General features: G+C 34.9%; 1 pseudogene; it reads right to left on the bottom strand.

The window, feature by feature from the left end:
- Positions 1-13,241: 13,241 nt before the first annotated feature.
- Positions 13,242-16,620, bottom strand: LOC140512231 (WW domain-binding protein 11 pseudogene; annotated as a pseudogene).
- Positions 16,621-23,787: the final 7,167 nt, after the last annotated feature.

Below are 23,787 nucleotides of genomic sequence, written 5' to 3'. Positions count from 1 at the left end.
TTAACTTACATATGACATATTTTTGAGTTCTACCATTATCCTTATCCAAATAAGTATGTACAGGACAGAAAGAAATGGAGTAGCCTCCTTTCTGTGTGTTGGGGAATACTGCACATTTGGGGACTCGGTATGCATCATTGAAATGGCTTGTTCTCCCAATGAGTAAGGGAGATTTCAGCTCATTAGTAACTTCCCCTGAGTAAAATTGATGTTTTCTCTAGATCTTAGCACCAAAGGTAAAACAGTCACAGAAATTTTCATTTTACTGTTATAGGTTTTTCTTTCTTTAATATTGTCAACTAAAGTTAAGTTCAACAAATATCATTCCAAGCTCCAGAAAGAAAATTATCACCTACAAATTGGCACAACTCTGCAAGGTGGCAGCAGGAATTGTGGCAACAAGAGTGGTGGCAAGCTTTCCTGTCTTTCTCTGCTCTAAATCAAAAGCAAAGTCCGTTCTACTTTAAATAGGCCTTAATCATAGAAACAGAGTTGTCATGTGGGTTGACATGTTCTGCTCCCTAAAAGCCTGCCATTTATCAGCTAAAGAATGGCGCAAGATTTACAGTAAAATCAGCTTTTAAAAGCACGAGAAATTTGATGATATTGATCGCAGCGCGAGTAGCAGCAAAGTCTGCATTTTTAAAGCAGCTTTCCTCCCTTACGCATCAGCTGATGCCACTGATGAATTTCATTCTGTAGTGAGGAAGATTTATTGTTCTGTAGGATTCTTTTACCAGCCTACTATTTTGCTTAGGAACAAAACACACCAAGGAATCCACATACGTGTAGAAGGATCTCTAGAAATACAACTGGGCAGAATGTTTCTGCCAAGGGAAAGACACATCTTCGTAGAAGTGCATTTCATTTTATAAGGTGAATTCTGAAAGAATTATAATACCCATGTCAAAACAAACAGGGGAAATGTCCATATCCCAACGCCAGGAAGTTTAAGATTAAGTAAAATAATTTTCAAATGCTACTGCTCAGTGTCCAAGTATTGATCATCATTATCTTCAGGCCTATTCCTACTTGGATGAGCTGAAAATGATAAAGCTCACTTATTTAGTATTTTAAGAGTATTTTTAAGACATACCATAAAGAGCTTGTCTCAGTGAGTCAATACGTACAAAATATTATTCCTTGGAGATTGGCTTTACAAGCAAATACACACTTCATTCATATTTCTTGTACTTTACAATAATAAGGTGAGCATGACATGATTGAAACAAAGTAGAAAACCTGGGTTCAAGGTGCAGATAACAATATATGCCTTGTCAATTTACAGAGTTATCCACAATTTATGGTTTCATTATAAAGTAAACATTATTAGTATAATAACTCAAAATAATAGCTAATATTTATATAATGCCTTAAGGTTTGCAAAGTATTTTACAGATGTTATCTCATTTTATCCATACAACAATTGTTATCCCCATTTTATTAGACAGAAGTTAAGTGACAGACTCAGGTTCACACAACTAGTAAGTATCTGAGGCTAGATATGAACAGGTCTTCCTGACTCACGGTCTATCACTTTATCTACTCTACCATCTGGCTTTACAAACAGTTAGCATTTATACATAAATACTTTAGGGTCTGCAAAGTACTTTACACATGTTATTTCATTTGTCACAATAATCTAATGAGGTAGGTAATATTATTATTCCCATTTCACAGGTGGAGTTTACAATAAAATTTACAAGAAAGTCAGGTTAAGAGAGGTTAATTGACTTGCTTAGGTTCACGCAGTTAGGACATATCTGAGACAGAATTTGAACTCAGATCTTCTTGACTTCAGGTCCAGTACTCTACTCAGTAGGTCACATAACTTCAAGGTAAATTACATTAAGAAGGAAATGAATGGTATTCTATACTATGCATATGCTATGTATTCTAAACTTTTGCATATACTCTGCATATATCATGCATCTTGCATATGTTCTTTGGGGGAAGCTAGGTGACATATTAGATAGAGTCCTGATCCTAGAGTCAGGAAGATTCATTTTAGTGAGTTTAAATCTGGCCTCAGTTACTTACTAACTGTGTGACTCTGGGCAAGTCACTTAACCCTCTTTGTCTCTGTTTCCTCATCTGTAAAATAAGCTAGAGAAGGAAATGGCAAACCACTCCAGAATCTTTGCCAGGAAAACACTACATGAGGTCACAAAGAGCTGGACACAACTGACAAACAACTAAACAGCTACAACCACATATGTCCTTAGAACTTGTTCTCAGTACAGACAGCTCTCTCATACCCCTTCCATTCCTAAACCGACAACTTGCTGGTGCAGTTATAACTGGATGGAACAGTCATCCTTAACGTACGTAGATACTCATTGAATATTGATGCTTGTAGAGAATTTTTCATAAAGAAATTGAAATAGAGCTGCTTTTATGTGCCAAATTAAATGTGTACTCATAATGACTTTTTTGAAAAAATCAAGACAGTGTTTTTCCTATTTTCCTTTATTGAAGTCAATATTATACTGTGTCACCTGCTGTATTAGGATGAGCACTGGATTTTGAGTCAGAGGACCTGGTCTCAAATTTCCTGGACTACTCACTTCTGTTCTCTAAGTGTTAATTTTTATCATCTGTGAAATGAGAGAACTGGCACAAAACGTGCAAAAATGATCAATTATGAAAACAGTCGATGTTAGAGGGGCATTGGGAAGACAGATATTCTGAAAGTGATAATTGGGCATACTAAAACAAAGTGGATGGAATTGAGCATTTTCAAAAGTGTTGAAAGCATTTTTAAAGAACAGTCTCTAAACCATTTTGGACCCCAAATCTGACTATGAAACCTAAATGTCAAAGATACGGAGAAAAGTCTCCCATGTATTAAGAAATTCATGGCAACACTTGCTGTGAAAAACAAGAATTTGGAAACCATTTAGTGCCCATTGATTGGGAAATAGCTTCATAAATTGTGGGATATAAATGTAATTGGAGCATTCTTGGCATCTGAAGCTAATCTGATGAGGCCAAAGAAATATTTGAAGAGGTAAGAACCGATTCAGGGTGAAATGTGCAGAATCAATAGCACACATACAGTGAGTTTAAAAATATAAATAAAATAACACGCTAATACAGTCAAGCTCTGATTAATGTTAATGACCATTCTTGGCTCAGGAGAACAGATAATGAAAAACACATCTCCCTTCTCAGTAAGAGTTGGCAAACTGTGGATATGCACTGCTTTATACACTGCCAAGTTATAGTTTCTATGTTAGTTTTGCTTCATTTCTTTTTGTTTCTACTATGAGAGGGTTCAACATGAAGGAGAGAGAGAATAATGCATATTGGAAAACTACTGTAATATAAAAATGACTGTAAGAAAAACAAAAACAAAAGACATTGAATAAGATAACAACAAAAAAGACTTGGTTCAGATAATCTCCAGGGCTGAATCCTAGTCTCAACTATGTCACTATGCTAATAGACTGAGAATTCTGTCCTTTGAAGGCTTAGGTCTAAAAATAAAGATTTTGGAATGAGTTTTTATGTCATTTCTAGGTATGTGATGATGCAGTTATTCTATCATGCAAAATATTTACAGTCTCTAAGAACATGACCTTGAAAGCCTTTGGAGATGGTTTTCAATATAATATTTTAATGCTAACACTGTTTCTAACTGTGGCTGCAATTGAAAAATGGCTGTCTTTGCACATTTTTACTGCTTTATTAACAAATATTATCAAGGTGTCCCTGTGGATAGGTACAATAAAAAGTAATATCATAATTTCAGGAGTAAAAAAAACTTTGCTGGGCTCTTTCTCTCCTCATACCCCAATCCCCTTTTCTCCTACAGATGTCTGAAATTTCACGAACATTAGAAAACCTTTTTATCTACAGTAAGACATTGCCTAACATGCAAACTGAATGGAATTTTCAGTTGTAATACAGACTTAAATTTACACAATTGTTCAAATCTTTTCCTGAAAGCAAAATTTAATACAGACAGATGAGAGGGAATAAAATTGATTGAAATAGAAAAACATTTGTTAACATAATTGAGCATTTATTAAGGATAACTTAATAAGAATATTAAGAACTTATATGTGTCATTTACTATGGAAAGAGTTAAGGATACAAATAAGCAGCAAACAATATTCTCTGTCCTCAAGGAGCTTACATTCCAATAGGAAAAGGCAGCACAAAGCAGATTGTGAACCATGGAGTTTTTTGGTCGTGTTGACTTGGTAACTGTTATCTGAGCTAGAAGGAAAAGAGCACACATGTAAAAAAGGATCAGTTAAGCAAAAAAAAAAAAAAAAATCCCCAAACAAAAAAGTGTCATAGACATTGTGAGTAAAAGCGTAACAGTTCACAGAGAATCACTACCATTCTAATGAGAGAAGTGTGTTTATGAACACTAGATATTGCATATAATATGAATTTTGATGCCTTTTGTTATTTTCATTTACATTACTGCAATCATCACTTCTCCTTGATTTTCTTTGCTTTATCTAGTACAGTAATTCATATGAATCATGACACAATAGTATTCTATTTTGTTTATATGAAACAGTATGTTCAATAATTTCCAAATTTATGGGCACTCACTTTGCTTTTTGCCATTTCAGAGAGTGCTACTGTGAATTTTTTGGATATGTCGTACTCTTATGTGTGTCATTTGCCTCCCTGATGGAGGAGAACTTGTAGACTGTTATCTTGTCCAATCTTGTCTACTTTTTTGTCAAGATGCAAATTTTTTAGGGTTCTTTCTTCTCTCAACTTTCCTCATAAATCAAATGCTCCATTTTCTTAATCATCTTTATTGCTTTTCTCTGGACTCTTTCCAGTTTATTTACATCTTTCTGTTCCAGTAGAGATCAAAGCTGCATGCAATTTTATCCTTGGAGTCTTATCAGAATCATATAGATCTGGAATGTTATATTCCAACTCTATGATTTTTGTTTGTTTTAATTAGCTTGTTTCCTCAAACTTTTTGTTTCATTCATTTCGAATTTAATAGTTGTTATTTGAATTGCCCATTGGGTAGCAAATATCTCAAACTTTTTTGTTCTAAACCATGAAAACATTAGCTTATGAGACTTGAGAAACACAACAGAGGATCTTTGAATGAATATTTAGTTTAAAAAAATTTGTGTCATATATTTCTACTGTTGCTGCTGCTTTAAGTTCTGTAAAGTGGTTTACTAATTTTTATTTCACTTGATCCTCATATATTTTTAAAGTAGGTGCTATTTTATACATTTTGCTGATGAGGAAACTGAGGTTCAGAGAGGTTAAGTGTATTTTCCAGGGCTGCATAGCTAGTAAGTGTCCGCGTTAGAATTCAGTCAGGCTTCCTGCCTGACTCCAAGCTGCACTGGTACAGATTAAAATCTTCTCACATTTTATTCAGTGTGATTTCTGTCCCTGTCTTTCCATAAATTCTCCATGCAAGATTCATTCAGCACACTAGCAAACATTTTCTTGTTCTTTTAATATCTTTAAGTTACCACCCATAAATATGTATTTCCCTTCTCTTGTACTAATCCTAATTTGATTCAATGGTAGAAAAACAACTACTAGGTAGTTACTTAATTTTTAAAAGCCAGAATCATCATTAAGTCCACAAACATCCATTAAATACCTAACAGCTGTCAGGCACTATGTTAAATAAATGGACCAGCGATATAATAATTTTATCTAAAGAAAATTAACTTTAAGGCAAAAATAAATGAACAAGACCAACATGTTAGCTGGTTTTATTTTTTGTGGTAATGTTTATTTATTATATATAAATAATATGGATAAAGAAATATCAAATCATTCAATAAACATTTATTACCATACAAACTGTTCTAGGTCCTGGGGCTAAAAAGTCAAAAATAAAACTGTCTCTACCCTCCAGTATCTTACATTTCATTGGTGGATAAAAACCCTTGAAGAATAAGGTAAGTCAAGCAAAAACCATATTCTTAACCTCAATACTTCACAAGTTGTACAGATCTGGTCTTTTACAAGGAGAAAAGTACCCAGGTGCAATGTCACCTATTAACTTTCTTATTAAAGGAGTTTCAACACAAGGGTTCCCATGACTAGAGGGATCACTGGTACATCCACAGAGTAATAGGGAAGGATATGGACCCACAATCCTCAAGAGCAAATTGAGTGGTGGGCAAATCTGAATCTCAGTCCCATAATCACCTAGGAAGCAGAAGACTGATCCATTGGTAGGGAGAGAGACTTAGCACTTACTATGTTCTACCCACTGTACCACCAGCTGCCTGGATGAGAGTTAGTGCTATACTTAGACCTGGTCCATAAGGAATGTTAAATTCCGACGGAGACAGAACTAAGGGAAGGAGAATGTAGCCCTTTGAGTTATTGTCACTTTAATGTCATAATTATACCACACTTCAGTTAAAATCTTTCCAAGATCAAAGGATGGATCATATACTAACCAGACAGAGTTTTTGTTTCATTGATAGAAAGACAGAGAGAGGGAGAGAGAGGGAGAGAAAGAGAAAGAAGAAGGGGAGGGGAGAGAGAGAAAGAGAGAGAGAGAGAGAGAGAGAGAGAGAGAGAGAGCAAGCCATTTATTTCCCCTTTATTCAGAGGCCTTCTCCCCCCAAAATAGGGAAAAGATATGCCAACTTTTCTAGAAGTATGGGGAAGAAGAGAGGGGTATATTCTTCTTGATTATTACCAGCTACAAAGTAAACATGCAAAGACAAAATGATGATTTTTAACATTTTGAGCTAGAAGATAAAATAATGAACGCAATCATGTTAATTAAAATAATTTTTCTGAATTTTCCTTTAAGTGAAAGATAAATCGCACTCCTCATGTCATAATGAACAAAGTGAACTAAACATTAAAAAACCCTTTGAAAACACTCAGATATGAAGTTCAACGGAAGTTCAATTATAACTAATAAGTGATTATAATTGCATTATTTAATGATATTAAGCATTTGGGGATTTCTTTGGCACGAAAGACTTTGTAGAAATTTAAATGGAGCTTTGGCCTGTGGTAAGGTAATTGGAAGGTAGAAATACAAAAGTCGGACTAAGAGCTGAAACAAATATTGTTTTTTAGGTTAAAAACTCCATGGCTTCTTTGATGTAGATGTAGACCTGTCTATTTCAGTTTTTGACTACTCAGAAAGACGGGTACCAAGGACATTGATCACAGTAGAATTCCTGTTCATCTTATGCAGCAGTAGAATTAGACTGTGGAGCAAATTGAAAAAAATGGCAATTCGTAAGAAAAAATCTATTCTTTACTGTTGTTTTCTCTGTAATATGAAAATTATTTAGGTTTTCATTAAAGGAAACAATTCTCTAGTATTTAAAATTATGATCAAGAAGCAACTATTTTTTTTCCTTTTTTTGAGGTCTGTATCTGCGATTGTATGAGGAGTGGGAACTTAAGTGTAGAATATTCACTCACACTGATGCAAATGAGTACCTTATCTGAAAATCATAGCATGAGAGAGTTGCCTGTGGACATGGAGAGTTTCAATAACTTACCCATGATGGTTTGTACATATCAGAGGTAGAACGTGGATCTACATCATTCCAATCCAAAGGAAGACCTTGAACCAGGCTACCTCTTAGTTTTGAATATAGAACCTACATAATACATTATTGAAAAATCATGAATCCTGTCTGGTCTATTTTTCCAATTTGAGTATTTTTAAAATAACTGAGAATTAAATATGACAGTCTTTTAGAAATTAACGTCTGACAAATTTGAGGCATGTGAGAAATATCAGGGGAATTCTTTTTACTTATTTTTTTATCAGGGGAGTTCTATCAACAAGCAGACATACTTGAAAGCAAGGGGTCAAAATTTATTGTGTTTTCAAGGCTCTTGGAGGTTTTTAGATTTTCCCATGAGAAGTGGGTACAAAGGGCCCCTGAAGTGTTGAGCTTTTGAGTAGAATAACAGTATTCCGTTAACAAGTTCCTTTTGTTGGCAAGTACTCATTTAAGCAGAGTTTTCATTGAACTGACATAAAGTAGGGCATAGCAACCTTATTAATTTAATAGCTCTCTCTACTTATTATCACTCACCATTTGTTTCACAGATTTCAGTCATTTTCTTCATTTTTTCACTACAGATATTAATTTAAATAGCTTTAACTAAACTGTTGCATAGTAATTATATTCCTCTGTTCTTATCCACAGCTTGGGGAAAATCATAACAAAAATAAAGCTGCTAAAAATAGATTTACCACATACTAAGGTCTAGTGACCTTGTCCACTGAATGCTGCGTAAACTTAAAAGAGGCCACACTGTGGGATGGCAAGTCCCAATTTAAGCACACTTTCCCAATTCTCTATCTTCATCATCCCGTCCAGTCAAATTTTTAATGTAAAACAACCATCTGTAGTGCAGTGCATTGAATGATAACTCTTCTGGTCCCTATCTACCAATTAAGAAGTATTCAGCCTTTTCTTATGCTAATTCAAAGTAAAAATGGACAGAACTGACAAATATCAGAATCCTATAAAAAGACAAATTTTTAGTTTTGGTCAGTCTTTTTTATTTCAATCCCTTCTGTTACTCATTGCAGCTTAAACTTCAGTAAGGATTTTACTGACAATATGCTCTCCAAAGTATATAAAATTTATTAAACCTAGATAACCAGGGGAAGGAATATTCTTTTTGAATGGATCAGAGGAAAAGATGATGCTTTCCTTATTATGGAAAATAAATTCTATGATACAATACAATAAGAATTTTCACCTTTTGTAACTATAATCTCTTTTTATATAAAAGACTTCAAATCACTCACACCACATACAATACTGTAAAGACTTGTTCTCTGTATTTTTGACAGAAGGCTTTGACATGCAGAGGCTTTGAGGAGATAAATGAACGAAGGGATTGAAATTGGATTCATGCCAAACTACAAAACATAGGACTTATAGACTCTTCATTTGTTCTGGAGTCATGAAGCTTCCCAAGATGAAATCTATGAATGGCAAGTAAAGCATACATGCATGTATATATGTACACACCATTTATGTGTGTATATGTACATATATAAACTCACTCTTAGATTGTCCAAGGACTGTCCTCTAAGACTGAACTTAAGAATGGAATATGCATGCATCTATCTATCTATCTATCTATCTATCTATCTATCTATCTATCTATCTATCTATCTGTCTGTCTGTCTGCCTGAATGTCTATTTATTAATATATGAATACATACGTTATGTATATATATGTCTAGGTATAGCTGTGCATATATTTACACATGACATGTACTAGAATATTTGTAGGTTTTTCAAGAAGTATTTTCTGAGAGAATCTATGAATGGCAAAATAGATATGTTTTTCATATTTACACATACACTGATTTTTCTGTTTTTAAAAAGGAGAAACAAATGGTTTCCTTTTATTTTTCATCTGCTTCTGCAAAGTATATGAATCTTTCATTTGTCTTTCACACATAATCAGAAAAACTGACCTCCGAGTTTGGTAAATTAGTGGCAAGCAACCAAGTGGATATCAAACAAATGTGGCACTTCTGAAGACCCAGTGCCAAACTGCAAATTGGAAATACCCCCTTGGTTATACCATCCACAAAGGAGACCCTTGATGTGTGATTCCACTCATCATCCCTCTTAAGCTATTATCAGACAGCTGAGATCGGAAAACAATGAATGAACATGTGCCTGATTGTTAACATGTCAGACGTGCATTATTAAAAACAGTAGGGGCAAAGAGAGACATGAGAGAAAAGACATTAACATCTTTCTCACACACACCCCCCCCCCCCGCCATGTTTAAGAGTTTGTTTGAAAAGAAAGGAATCCTAAGATACATTACCATAGACTTGTTTCTCTGTGATAAAAATTTTAAATCTTCTTCTGTTCACTGACATAATGAAGAGTTGATCATTGTAATATATATATTTATTATGTATATGTGCATATACACACATTTATACATAATAGAGATTCGATATAGATGAAGAGATGAGTGAACTCAAACATTGTCATCTACTCATAGAGGTAAGCTATCTCTAGATAACACACATAGGCATACATATACACATACTAATATGTGAATATATATACATATATAGACAGAATAATTATTCACAGAATTATACAATAATTAAAATGTTTGTGTTTATGAACATCAATAAAACAATTCTTAAATGATTGTACTACTGATTTTGCATATATGCACATGTACATAAATGTACATGAGTATGTGTGTATGAGTGTGGGGGTGCATTTAGTACACAGGTTACTTGGCTTCATGCATCTTCCTTATTCACCTCTATGCTCCATATAAATATATATGCATTATATTTACATTCATATTTTGCGACCAAAATCTACTATCTCAAATCCTTAAGATCATTTTATATTCTATATGATGAAATGTAACCATAAAGTGCTATTTCTGTACAAAATTTTACCCTACAGTGAGACTTAATTCATTCCATCTATAAATTCGAACACTTTTAAAAATGCTATAACCTTCCCATAGCTTCCATCTAAACACCTAAAGTTCTAAGCATGGTTGATGATGACGATGATGCCAACAGTTGTACGGACCAGAGACAACAATAAGATTTCTTGGTTGCCAAGGAAACTCTTCCTTCGTGAGGGATAAGATGCCTTAAAAAAAATCCTAGCCTCATGGACCTTTGTATACGTGTTTAGAGCAATTAGAAGATGTCTGCGTAGATCAATGTAGGAGCTAGAGCCCTGGATACTGGAATTAGGAAGACCAGAGTTGAATTTAGCCTCTGATGCGTACTGGCTGTGTGAACATGGACAAGTCATCAACCTATCTGACTTCAACTTCTTCATCCATAGGACGAAATGTAAGAGAAAAACATTTCATATGTGTTTCCTATGTGCCAACCATTGTGTTAAGCACTGGGAAGACAAATAGAAAAACAAGATGGTTCCTGATCTCAAAGAGCTAACAGTCAAATTAGGACAGACAAGATGTCAAGGGAAGTTCAGCTGTAGAGTGAATGGAGAGACCTGTTGCTCTTTACGGGAAATGACAGGGTTAATAGAAAGGCTCAGAAGATACTATTTTTATGGTAGCAGTATCACATGAGATGAAGTATGTAGAATACTTCATAAACCTTGAAATATGATACAAATTGTAATGATTATCATAGTATACAGCCTTCTTCAACCATTTATATCTAACTTATAACTTATATATAACATATATAACTTTTATCTAACAATTTATATCTAAGTACATTTTTCCCCTAATGATAAGGAGATGAGAGAAATGACAGGAAACGCCCAAGTTTTCTGTTTCTTCCATAATATAAACTATCTTGCCACATGATTACTATGTAAAAGGCAAAAATACTGTGACTGAAATTCTGTTAGGTAGTTCTCTTTCAAATATCTAACATTTTTTTCCTTCTTATCCAAAAAAAGAGATAGTTTAGGCCTAAGTTTTATAATATACACACAGAAATTATTAAAGTCAATTATTCACTATTCCTTCTTACAATATTGGATATGATTTTTGTCCAGCAGCTATAAAAGCTAAAAATAAAATGAATAGCCCCATTTCCTTAGAGTTTAAATGGATTTAGAAAAAAAAAAAAACTACAGCCATGTGTGATTGTCTTTGCGATTGTCAAGACTGACTTTTCTGAAAGGATTATACTTCTTTAAATACTGAACTATATGATGACTGCATTTGGGCAGCTTCTCAAAAGTCCAGTTTTTATAATCTCTCAAGGATACCAAAGAATGAGCCACTACAGCTGATCCATTTGCTTGTGGACCTTTAGCAGTCTGTTACATTTGCTCAATAGTCAAATAGTTTCTCCTTTTTCCCTTCCCTTCACCTACCTACCTTCCTTCCTTCCTTCCATTCTTTCTTCATGTTTCTTTAAACAGAGAAGCTAAGGGAATAAACTTTGAAATCATTTTGAAAATACGTGGTTAAAACACTAAGATTGGAAGAGTTTTTCGTGTTCCAAAAGTGTTTCCTATTGATGGAACTATTTCAAGGGAAAAATACCCTTAACTTGTTAGTGAGTAAAATGTTTGATTTGGCAAAATGCTTGAATTGTAAATCTAGCCTAATGCTCTACATAGATGTAAATAAGTATGTTGGTATCATGAAACCAATTTTGAAAGTGTCTAGGAACAAACAAAGACAGGATGTTGTCTAAACTTTCCAAACATTTTTCTAGGACCAGTCTCCCAAGAACTGACTATAAGATCACACACTGGACTTCTGAGAGGTAGCAAAAGGGAAATACTCTATTGTTATTTTTCTCTCTTCTCTTTTCTGGGAGCCAATTGAAGACAATTTATGCATAGGTCATAGATGGGTCACTCTCTTCTTTCCACCAACCTATAGATTTAGCTAATCCTGGGAGATCCCTGTGATTCTAGAAATGGACTCTACATTACTCTGATTTAACTGAAGTCTTGTAATGAATTGAAAAGAAAGAGCAAAACTGGCCTTTAGACTGCTTTTGTAAGTACTCCTTTTATAGCAAAAGTTTGTATTAGTTCTTGAGATATAGTCATGGTAGAGATAAGTAAGATAACTGAAGGGTTTTCTGGATTGGACTAATTTTAAAAATACAAGCACTTCATCACCCCTATGTTTTAAACGTCTTTTAAAAAATTAAAATTTCTTTATTTTACTTTATTTTAAATTCAAATTGTAAAATTTTAAAAATTTATTTCTTTCATGGGACACATTAATTTTTTTCTCACTAAGATGTCATCTCAAATAATACATATGAAGAGATTCCTGCCCAGACATCTTGCTTCATAGTAGAGAAACGAGGCTTTGATTCATTTTACTATAAGTAAAATGTTACAAAGTATTTACAAGGGAAGTTAAAAAACAAACAAAACCAGAAGAAAAATCCAAAAACACTGGATGAAATGCATTGCTTTCTGACAAATATCTATTTTAGTGCCTTACCAAACCCACTTAAGAAAAGAACTTCAAAAATAAAAGTACAAACACTAAAATTCTGTCTATGACATGGCTCCAAAGAAGGAAATGGTGGTGGTGATGGGTAGAGATGCTGCTACAGAAGCTCACCAGTCTACTCTGAATGAAACATCTCTTTCCCCTGTGCCATGAATTCTGACCAAAGTTAAATACATTAAGACAATCTTTTCACTGAAGTTAGGAAGTGCTCTGCACTCAGGTCCAGTATATAAGAACTCCTTCCTCTATGAACCACGTTTTCTAAAATGAATTTGTGTAATGAAAACCTCCGCTGGGCTCATAAACTGTCACAGTAACCCCACCGTGTCTTTTATGAAGGCTTCGTACACACTGTCTTTGGTTTGTACTGAAACAGGAGCAGAGAGACCATACTGAGGCACGGCTTTAGCAAGTGGTAAAGTAGAATCCTCTTCTGACCTTCTTTGGGAACAGCAGTAACTCCTTTGTTTTCTTACTGAGCTCTCAGTGGAGTGCATACAAATCTGGTTCTTTCTGCCTTGGGATTGGTGATTTGTGGCTTGGCACTGATGACGTTCTTCTCAATAGTGGCTGCACTGGTGTCATCCACTTTGGGTCTATGGATCAAGTTAGGTGGGACACTTAAAAGAATCCTGGATTCAGCAAGGGAGTTGTTGGAAAAAGCCAAGGTGGAGCATGTCTAAATGGAGGCACCAAAGGTGGGCACATTATACTAGGACAAGGTGGAGGGATGCCTGGAGGTACTGGGAGAGTTGGCCTCAGGGGTGGTCCTTGTAGAGGAGGACCAGGAAGACCACCAGAAAGTGGGTCTGGTGGTGGACCAGGAGGTTAAAGGTGAAGTAAAGGACCTCAAAGCCCTGGCATTCTAGGTAGTTTTAAGAATGGAGGAGATCCTGGATGTGGACAAGGAGGAAGACCAGTGGGTGGACTAGGTATTCATAGTGGTGGAAGAGCTGGTTGTCCAAGAAGGGGTCCTGGAACAGGAAGTGCCTGGGTTTGAGCAGGAAGAACAGACTGTGGAGGTGGTTACCGTTGTTGGGAAGCAGGAGATGATGATGCCCCATCAAGGAAGAATTTCTTCTTTGTGCTACTGCTGTGTTGTATAACTCTGTCATCAGAATCCTCCTCATAATCATGCTCAAAAAATTCCTCCTCTTCTTGCCCCTCTTCAGAAATTTCCTGACTTGCCATTCTGAGCATCATAGTTTGAAGAGGTGTTAATTCCTTCATGTTTTTCTTTTTCTTTTATGATTTTCCAAGAACATCAGCCAATCATACCCTGAAACCTGTCTTTTTGTCCTCATCAGCATGATGCATGAACTCCTCCCCTTCACTGTAAGCATCTGACCTGCCAGTTTCACTGTTATCACTGCTCATCAGTCGTAATGCTTATCTTAATCCATGTCTTCAGAATAACCTTCATCTGCAGTGGTGCTGGAAGCATCATCAGCATGACCTCAGTGAGAAAGTTCTGGACTACATAGAATATCCTCCTCTCACTGATGAGGGACAAGTTCTAAGGCAAAGCCATGTAATCTGTAGAACTTGGGGAGGAGGTGGCCCAGAGAGTGGGCCAAGAAGCATTCTTCAAGGAGGCAAAGAACACTGTGTTCAAGAATAGGAAGTATAGAAACTGCCCTGGTGGGAGGTCCATCAGCGAAGGGGCAGAGGATTGTTTTTGTTTTGTTTTGTTTTGTTTTGCTTTGTTTTTGAGACTAGAGGGTGGTTGTGCACCAAGCAAAGGGATGTCTTGGATCAAGCTTGTTAGAGAGAGCATGAGGCATATCTGGCAATGAGATGCTTTCCACTTCAATATGCTGAGCATTCTTTATAGCATCAAAGTATTGGCTTCTCATTGATCTTCTCGTTGGTCAATCTCCTGCTCATATTCTACCTCTAACTTTTGAAGTTCTTCGTAGATAGCTGGATTTTCCTTTTCATAGAGTTGGAGAATACTCTCAAAAGTTTCACAAGGTTTTTTGTTTTTTTTTTCACTTATCTTTGAGCACTTTTTCATTTAACTGTGGCTGCTATCCTGGATTGAACTTGATCTCATCCAATTTCTCCATGTCCCAGAAAATCTGTTGGGGATCCTTCATCTTTAGTACTGCATCTCATCTCAATGAACAACATTCCTTACTTCTTACTCTTTTTTAATTCCCCTCTTCTGGGCTTTTTTTCCAAGCCTAGTGGGTGGGGTTCATGAACTTCCCACTCTAGGGGATGATATAGATCTCTGCCCCATTTTCACAGGTTAAAGGTTTAGTCAGTTGGGATGGGAGATGGGGGGAGAAAACAACCACAAAAACCAACAAAAACCAAAATAAACAAAAACACAAATTTCATTCAAAGTAATACACCAAAACTATTATCAGCAGAAGTCTAGGTGATTCTCAAACGTTTTCATCAGACTGTGTAACATCCACCTTTCCACAGCTTGCTGGAGCTAGTGAAGGTCCGCCCCTTCTCACTCTCCTCCAGCCAGGCCAGAGGCCTTCACCTCCGCCTCTTACTCAGGGCCTAAGCCAACATCTTAACAACAGAAAAACAGAATGCTTAGGGTTTTGTTTCTTAAAACACTCATTTAATTTCCAAAAGCTAGAAACCTTTTGAAACATCTCAAAAAGTATTTTGTCATCTTGTATCTACATTATAGATTAAATTTTGCCACGACTAGCTTATTTCTTGTTTAAATCAATCAGTTTGTGCTATTTAGAATTTTACAAGTTCTCCTATTCCAAGTTAGAATGTCATTTCTTAATTCCTAAAATTAATTTATAGTACCACTGCTGTTATTGATTTGGTCATTCCAAAAGTGAATCTGAAGAGAGTCTTAAATCAATCGTAGACTGATATGATCTTTTTGAGAAGTTAATTACTCAAATAGAACCACCTAAACCGTTCTACCTTTTCAGCTAGTGTGAGTATGGAAATAGTTGGCACAAAAAAGATATGAAGGTGACCACGTGGTACGAAGGAGAGTGCACTAGCTGGGACACTTACTGTTATGTGACCTTGGACAATCACCTAGCCTCTCTGTGATCCAGGTTCTTTATTGAGACAATGAGAGGGTTGGACTAGATAACTGAGCTATCTTCCAGATCTAAATCTGTTATCCTATGATGGCATAAGAGCATGGAAATAGGAATATGAAGAGATTAATGTAAAACATGGAGACTGTTCTCTAAGTGCCTAAAATTAGTTCTAGTTGCACAAAAATCACCACCAAAAGAGAGCGAGCAAAGTGTTTATCTGGGGTTTGTATTCATAGAAGCATAAGGGGCAGCTAGGTGACTCAGGAAATGGAACACTGGCCCTAAAGTCAGGAGGACCCGAGTTCAAATTCAGCCTCAGACATTTGACACTTACTAGCTGTGTGACGTTGGGCAAGTCACTTAACCTCAACTGCCCTGCCTTCCCTTCTCAAAAAAAAACTACAAAAAACATAGAATCATAAGACACCATAGGAACACCATGTTATTCCACTCACCTTTCTATCCTCAGACACGATCACACTTAAACCATCTGAGTCTTATTATTATCTATCTTGTGTTTAAAGACTTCCAGGATAAAGACTGCACAGTTTCTCCTGGGAAAAAATTATAATATTTAATAGTACTCACTTTCAGGAAATTCTTCTTTATAGTAAATGCATGGTGCAGTTAAATCTGTTTCCTCTAGCTCCATTCTTAAAGGAGATAGGGAACACCTGGATATGATTCTGTATATAGTTACCCTTTATGTGCTAAAGGTTAGAGGTATTGTGACATCGAGGAAAGAGAGCCAGTCTCAGAAGACATGAAACCCTCCCTTTAATCCCCACTGAGGACACATACTGGCTATGTGATCCCAGGCAGTTCATTGTACCTCCCAATGCTTTTTGCCAGTGATGAGAAACTTAAAGAAAAGAAGGCCACTGAATTGTACTTAAGCATTCCTGCACACCAAATGTTATCTATTTTTTGTATTTTTAATTTTTTTATATTTTTATTTATTTGTTAAATATTTTCCAATTACATTTTAACTTAGTTCTGGCTGTAGGTTATGTCTTTGCCATGTTTGCTCTAGGCAACTCTCTAAGAAGAATATGTTCTGCATTGATAGAAGAGTTTTTCTCAGAAGCAAATTCCTTATAACAATGAAATGGCCTGTCCAGGACATATTCCTATACATAAAGGTATTTATTAAGTCTTTCCATTCTTTTTTTTAACCAAGCCAGTTACATTTTTAAAATATATTCTATTTTAAAATTTGCCTTAATATATGTGTTTCCAATGGTGTTCTTATGTAATGGATACCAGGGCTAAGGACAATACTATTTAGTAAGACTCCTATATGCCCTACTCTTGATGAGAAAGAATTAAAAGCTGTTCCTAAGTTTCTGAAACATCTAGAATTTAGAGAGAGGAAGGAAAGTTCTTTATGTACATCATACAATTGGAAAATTTAATGAAAACCATTCATTGTTCCCTTCCCCTGGATTTGTTATTCCAAAATGAAAAATATAAAGCCACATGTTTCCCTTGATTTTTACATCCTCTGAAGAACAACATGTTTTTCTAACTAAATAGATTAGTTTATATCTTGTGGCATAAAAAAAGTAATGTAACTGCATAAAATTCTCAGACTTAATGATTGCTTAATGGGATTTCCCAGAGTTTGGGTTGGAACTTTCAAGGATCCTGACCTCATTTTCCTCAAAGTCTCCTTTGGATTCTTTCTTAGGTTGTTTCCATCCTCTTTTCTCACTAATGTTTACTGTTCTGACCCCATAAGCTTTTTGTGTAAGATATATGTGTGTGTGTGTACGTGTATGTATATACATATGCATATATATATGTCATTGCAATATCTCCCTTGCAGACTTAAGCACAATTCACCTAACTTCAAAATATTTTTCATTCAATACCTTCATCAGAAAATACATGCATGAGGAAGAAATAAGAAGGTGGAGGGCCCTGAGGACATAAAGGCTGCGTATGGACAAGGCTCAAGAAAGTAGTAACGTACTGAATGTCCTAAAAAAATCTCACTGAGAAACTATTTTTAATTATCTACAACATTGAATTCTACTTTACATTCTAATGTTCATTATTCTTTCATGGATTATTTCTGCATTAACAAAATTAATTGTATTATTCAGAAACAGATGAAACTGGGTAAAACGAACAATTCAAGGCTGCCTTCAAAATGAATATGTCAGTCGTGAGGGGACATATATGGAAAAGAAATTCAGCTTTTTTTGTACAAGTGGTGGTGGGATAGGTACTTTGGTAGAGCTCATACATATATGGGTGTCTAATTTTTGAGTTTTTTTCCCTAAAAATAGATTACACTACCTCTATTCCTTCTACTGCCCTAAAGCTTATCAAAGCTCAGGCGCAGAGGCCATCATCCTGTCCTGATTCACCACATTCTAGAGATAAATGACTAATAGACAATGCTGAAAGCCTAGTACAGAGAGATGATGGTAATTTTTGTTGGGGGAGGGAGAGTTTTGCTGAACTATACGCAGTTCCTAAAGACTAGGGAATGAAACAGAGATTCTTCTGAAGGCCTTACACCAAGTTGATTCTGTAAAGAGGAGAGGACTCATTCAGGTACTCAAGATTAAAGACGACTCAGAGTACTTTGAATCAATGCGAATATGATGGACATTTTAAACCTAAGCCAGTTTTTGTGGATCCTTATGACCCACTAGGGCAAAATGCAGTTTTAGTGTTTGTATCATGTTGTAGTCTTTTTCCTTCACATGCAACTGGGTCCTTGCTTTGGAGTTATTATAATGGCATTCTATTTTGCTTTGCTTTTGAATATATCAGCTCAGTCACCAATATGACTGAGTCAAAAGATATGATTTCTGAAATGACTATTTTATATTTCCAATGTTTCCTCTAAACATCTTCAGACTTGACTGTATTCCATTTATGTAGGAAATTCTGGTTTCACTGGAAATTTTCAATGGACCTTTTTTTTTTGAATTTTTAGTTTCCTGGCTTTAAAAAAAAAAAAACTAAGTGTTGATAAAAACTCTGGACCTCTTCACAGGAAAATGTCTCTATATGCACAATATAGGCCAACTTCTCTGAGATTCACATGTAAAACTGCCATTCAGGCATGGAAGTCAACCAAGCATATGAACCACTTAGCATTGAATTAAGCTTTATGTTTCCAAAAAGTCTATTTAGGAAATTTATCTTGATGAAATTATAAATGGCATCCTAGAAGTTCATCTTCAGAAGTCCTCTCTACATTGCTAATGGCTAAGTTTACAAATTCATTTTCACTTAAATTTTATGACAATAATATTATTATTTTAGTAGGGAATAACATATCAGTAAATAAGTAAATACTTGGACCTTGGCAGATTCACAGGATACAAAAATGCAATTTAAAAAACATCGGATGGCTTCATGTGACTCTTCTGTTCCATATAACGTGTTTCCCTCCTCAAATACCTTCTGACACATCCAGTGCAGTCTGTGAACCACAAAGGTCCCATAGAGGTTGAACTCTTCCTTCTTAATTGGTATATTTAATAACTTAAACCCACATTTGCTCTGACTTGGAAAAGGCTGGATTTCCCAAACAGTAGCTTTTCATAACAACAATATGTTCATTCTAAGGAAAATAGTGACAGAAACTGTGTACATACGTAGGATGGACAAAATCTATGCTATCTACACACACACACGTATTGACTACATGAAGAAGTTTATACCCATAGCTAAATATTTATTTGTCTGATTTTTTTTCACATTTTTGGATATATATCTGTGTATATATGCATATACAATCTGTCTTTCTATCTCTGTCATATTTGATTATCTTCTTGGACTCTCCTTGGATGGTCCAGAGAAATGAGACCTTTAAAGATTAATATTTTGCTGTGGTAATAGACTATTACCCTGTGGGTTGATGTATTTGAAAATATGATATGAAAAAATATATATACATATGTGCACACACAAAGACTTGTGCAGTTAAGATCATCACTGATGACTACATATACATTTTTCTGCTCCTAAAGATTACTGTATCTCCTAATAAGATAAGTCAGGATTTCTTAACCTGAGGTCCCTGATTTTTTTTAGCATTTTAATAATTGTATTTAATGTAAATCATTTTCTATGTAAGCCTACATATGGTATTTTGTCAGTTTCAATAAGATATAAAGTGCTTTTCATATATTAAAGTACTATAGAAATGTTACTTATTAATAATAATTTAAAACATTATACTGAGGAGTTCATAGGCTTAACTGGACTTCCAAAGAAGTTACTGACACAAAATCTCTAATAGAAAATAGATTATCATCTCTAAATATCATAGATACCTCTATAAGCAATCCTAGATGAGGAAAATAGGCCTGGGAAAGAGTATATGTGGGCTCTATAGCCTCCCTCTAGCCATTGAGGTCTCTTTGAACCTGAGTTACCTCTTCATCATTGTTCCAGTAACCCCCAGCTGTCCCTCTCTGGTTCTATCAGCAACACTGGACTTTGGAATGTTATAACCTGATCCAGTCCCTTTAGTCTCTGGAGTATTCTAAATGAGCCCTTTCTTATCCATGGAATTATCTTGTGTGATGCCCTTCAGGGGCCTTCGGAGACCCCTCTATTCTATATCCTAGTCTTTAGAAACTGTGTATGGTTCAATAAAACTACCCCTTACCCCCAATAACTACCACCACCCAGTTCACTGGAATTTGTTTTGTGATGTGAAGTTTTGTATGATGAGGAAGAAATTAAGGACCAGAAGTTGCGGTCCAGTCAGGGACTAGGTATACCATGGTTTCTTTTGCTCCAACTCCAACTCAGGAGTATGATCTCTGATATTCAGAATGATAGCCTTGAGACTGGCTAAGGCCAACTAAGTAAGGAAAACAGAGAAGAGGCCATTTATATCTGGGGGCCATGGGAGTTGGGTTCTGAGCACTTGTTCTCTCAGACACTCAGCTTAGCACAGCCTTCTCATCTATGAAGTTGGTGCAAATTTTATCCCCAACTTCCCCAAACCTCCTTATTGTCTTTCATCCTCTCCTGTTTGGAAATGGTCTTTACCTACATGGGGTGAGATGTTTACTTATTTTAAATCTCTAGTTTGAGAAAGTATAGTGATCAATAATGATTTTAAACAAGTTTGAATTTTTTGTGTGTATGTCTATATATATATATATATATATATATATATATATATATATATATATATATATATATATATATATATATATATATATACACATTCATGTTAATGTTTTCTTTTTCTAAAATTTCCATTTGTTTCATTTTTAAATTATAGAATAAAATAAGCATTTCCATAAACATAGCATAATATGAAAATGATTGCACATGAAAACTGCAAATCTGTTATGTACAACTTGCTATTCTTTTTAAATACATAATAACATTTTCATATAAATTTCTTTTTCTTCCTTTTTCCCCTTTCTCCCTCCCCTAGAGATGGCTACCATTAGACACAAATATGCATGTAGATGTAAAATAATTTTATATATACATCTATATATCATTTTTTCTCTGGATGCAGATAGTGTCTTCATATTTCCTTTGTAGTTAATTTCAGTATTTCTAATAGTCAAAATGACTTAGTAGCTCCAAGTTGTTCTTAAAACAGTATTGCTATTATCATATACAAGTTTCTCTAGCTTCTGTTCATTTTCACTCTTCATTATTTCATGCAAGTCTATCCATGCTTTTCTAAGATCATCAAGACCATCATTTATAAAAGCATAGGAGTATTCCTTCACAATCATAAATCACAACTTGTTCAATCACTCCCCAAGTGAGAGACATCCCTTCAGTTTCAAGTTCTTTGCTACTACAAAGATTGCTACTATAAATGGAACATATGGATTCTTTTCCTCTTTCTCTAATCATCTTTGGAAATAGATCTAGCAGTGGTATTGCTGGGTGAAAGTTAGAAATGTGCAGTTTAATACCTCTTTGGGTACATATATATATGCTCTACAAAATGGTTAGGTCAGTTCACAATTCCACCAACAATGAATCAGTGTCCCAATTTTTCACATTCCCTCCAACATTTGTCACTTTTTCCTTCAATCATTTTAGCTATTCTGATAGGTGCAAAATGTTGCCTCGAGATTGCTTGAATCTGCATTTTTCTAATCAATTATGATTTAGTGCATAATAAATTGTTTTGTGCACAAAATTGTTTTGTATAGTGCACTATAAATTGTTTTGATTTCTTTATGTAAAAATTGTTTATATCCTTTAACCATTTATTAATTAGGGAGTGATTTGTATTCTTATAGATTTTACAAAATTCTTTATGTATTTGAGATGTAAGACTTTTATCTGCAAAATTATCTATACATTTCCCCCACAATTTTCTGCTTTCCTTCTGATCTTGGCTACATTTGTTTTATCTGAACAAAAACTTTTAAAATTTAATCAAAACTATTCATTTTGCACCTCACTTTGCTCCCTATGTTTTGTTTGTTCATAAATTGTTCACCTATTCATAAGTCTATTAATATTTTCCATGTTCTTCCAATTTTCTTGTTAATACCTCTCTACATTTGGATCATGTATCCATTTTGACCTTATCTTTATAAATGGTGTAAGATGTTGGTCTATGCCCAATTTATGTTATACTGCTTTCTAGTTTTCCCCACAATTTTTACCTAATGATAAATTCTTATCCCAAAATCTTGTCTTTACATTTGTCAAATATAAGATTACTATATTTATTTGGTGCTGTAAATTGTATGTCTACTCTGTTTCATTGGTCTGCCATTCTATATTTTTTAGTCAGTACTAGACAGTTTTGATAATCACTGCCTTATAATATAGTATAAAATCTGATACTACTAAATCTCCTTCCTTTACATTTTCCCACTATTTTCTTCGATATTGTTGACTTTTTGTTCTTCCAAATGAATTGATATTATTTTTTTCTAATTCAGTAAATATGTTTTGATAATTTAATTGGGATGACATTGAATGTGTAAATTAATTTAGGTAAAATTGCAATTTTTATTATATTGGCCCTGCCTATCTATGAACAATTACTATTTCGTCAAATAAATAAATCTCATTTTATTTCTATAAAAATATATCTTGTTTTCAACACATCAACCCATTGAGGAATTGCTTATAACCATAAAAACACAAGGATCTTTGGGAGTTTCTTATGTGTCCCCACCATCCAAGCACAATTCAAGAAGATAATAATCATATTGATATCGACATATGAAAACATATGAGGTAAATAAACGTAAAAGTGTCAGTGTAAATCAGTTAGTATGTAGCACAGATTCCATCTATCCAGTTTCTGTCACCAGTTTTCTTAGAAAGAACATATTTTTGTGATAAAAAATGATTGTTTGGAGAATACAACCTTTTCTAGGTCATATTAAATGTGAGTTTGACTCTTTTTTCAGTTAGGTATCAATCTGAAGCAGTTTAACATGGTGGACAGAGAGTTAGAATCTTAGACAAAAAGACCTGGGTTCAAGTTCTGCCTCTAACACATACTGGCTCAAAAGACCCTGGGGAAATCCCAGTCTCTCAGTGCTCTAAGTAATTCTCTAAGACTATAGTTTACTGAGAAGGAGCTGGCTTGAATTGGGACAAAGTGTTTCCACATCCAAGAAATCTCTATATTAATGAAATCTCAGAGCCACACCCAATTTGAGGCAGCTAGGTTGCACATTGGACAGAGTATTGGACCTGGAGTCAGAAAACCCTAGTTCAAATCTGACCTCAGGCACTTAGTAGCTGTATGATTTCTGGACAAATTACTTGACCTCTCTACCTCAGTTTCCCCATTTGTAAAATGGAATAATAATAGCACCTACCTTACGGGGCTGCT

The sequence above is a fragment of the Notamacropus eugenii genome, chromosome 6 (genome assembly GCF_028372415.1).
Source record: "Notamacropus eugenii isolate mMacEug1 chromosome 6, mMacEug1.pri_v2, whole genome shotgun sequence".
NCBI lineage: Eukaryota > Metazoa > Chordata > Mammalia > Diprotodontia > Macropodidae > Notamacropus > Notamacropus eugenii.
Note: the sequence above shows the minus strand (reverse complement) of the source record. Positions and strands in the feature narration are given on the sequence as shown.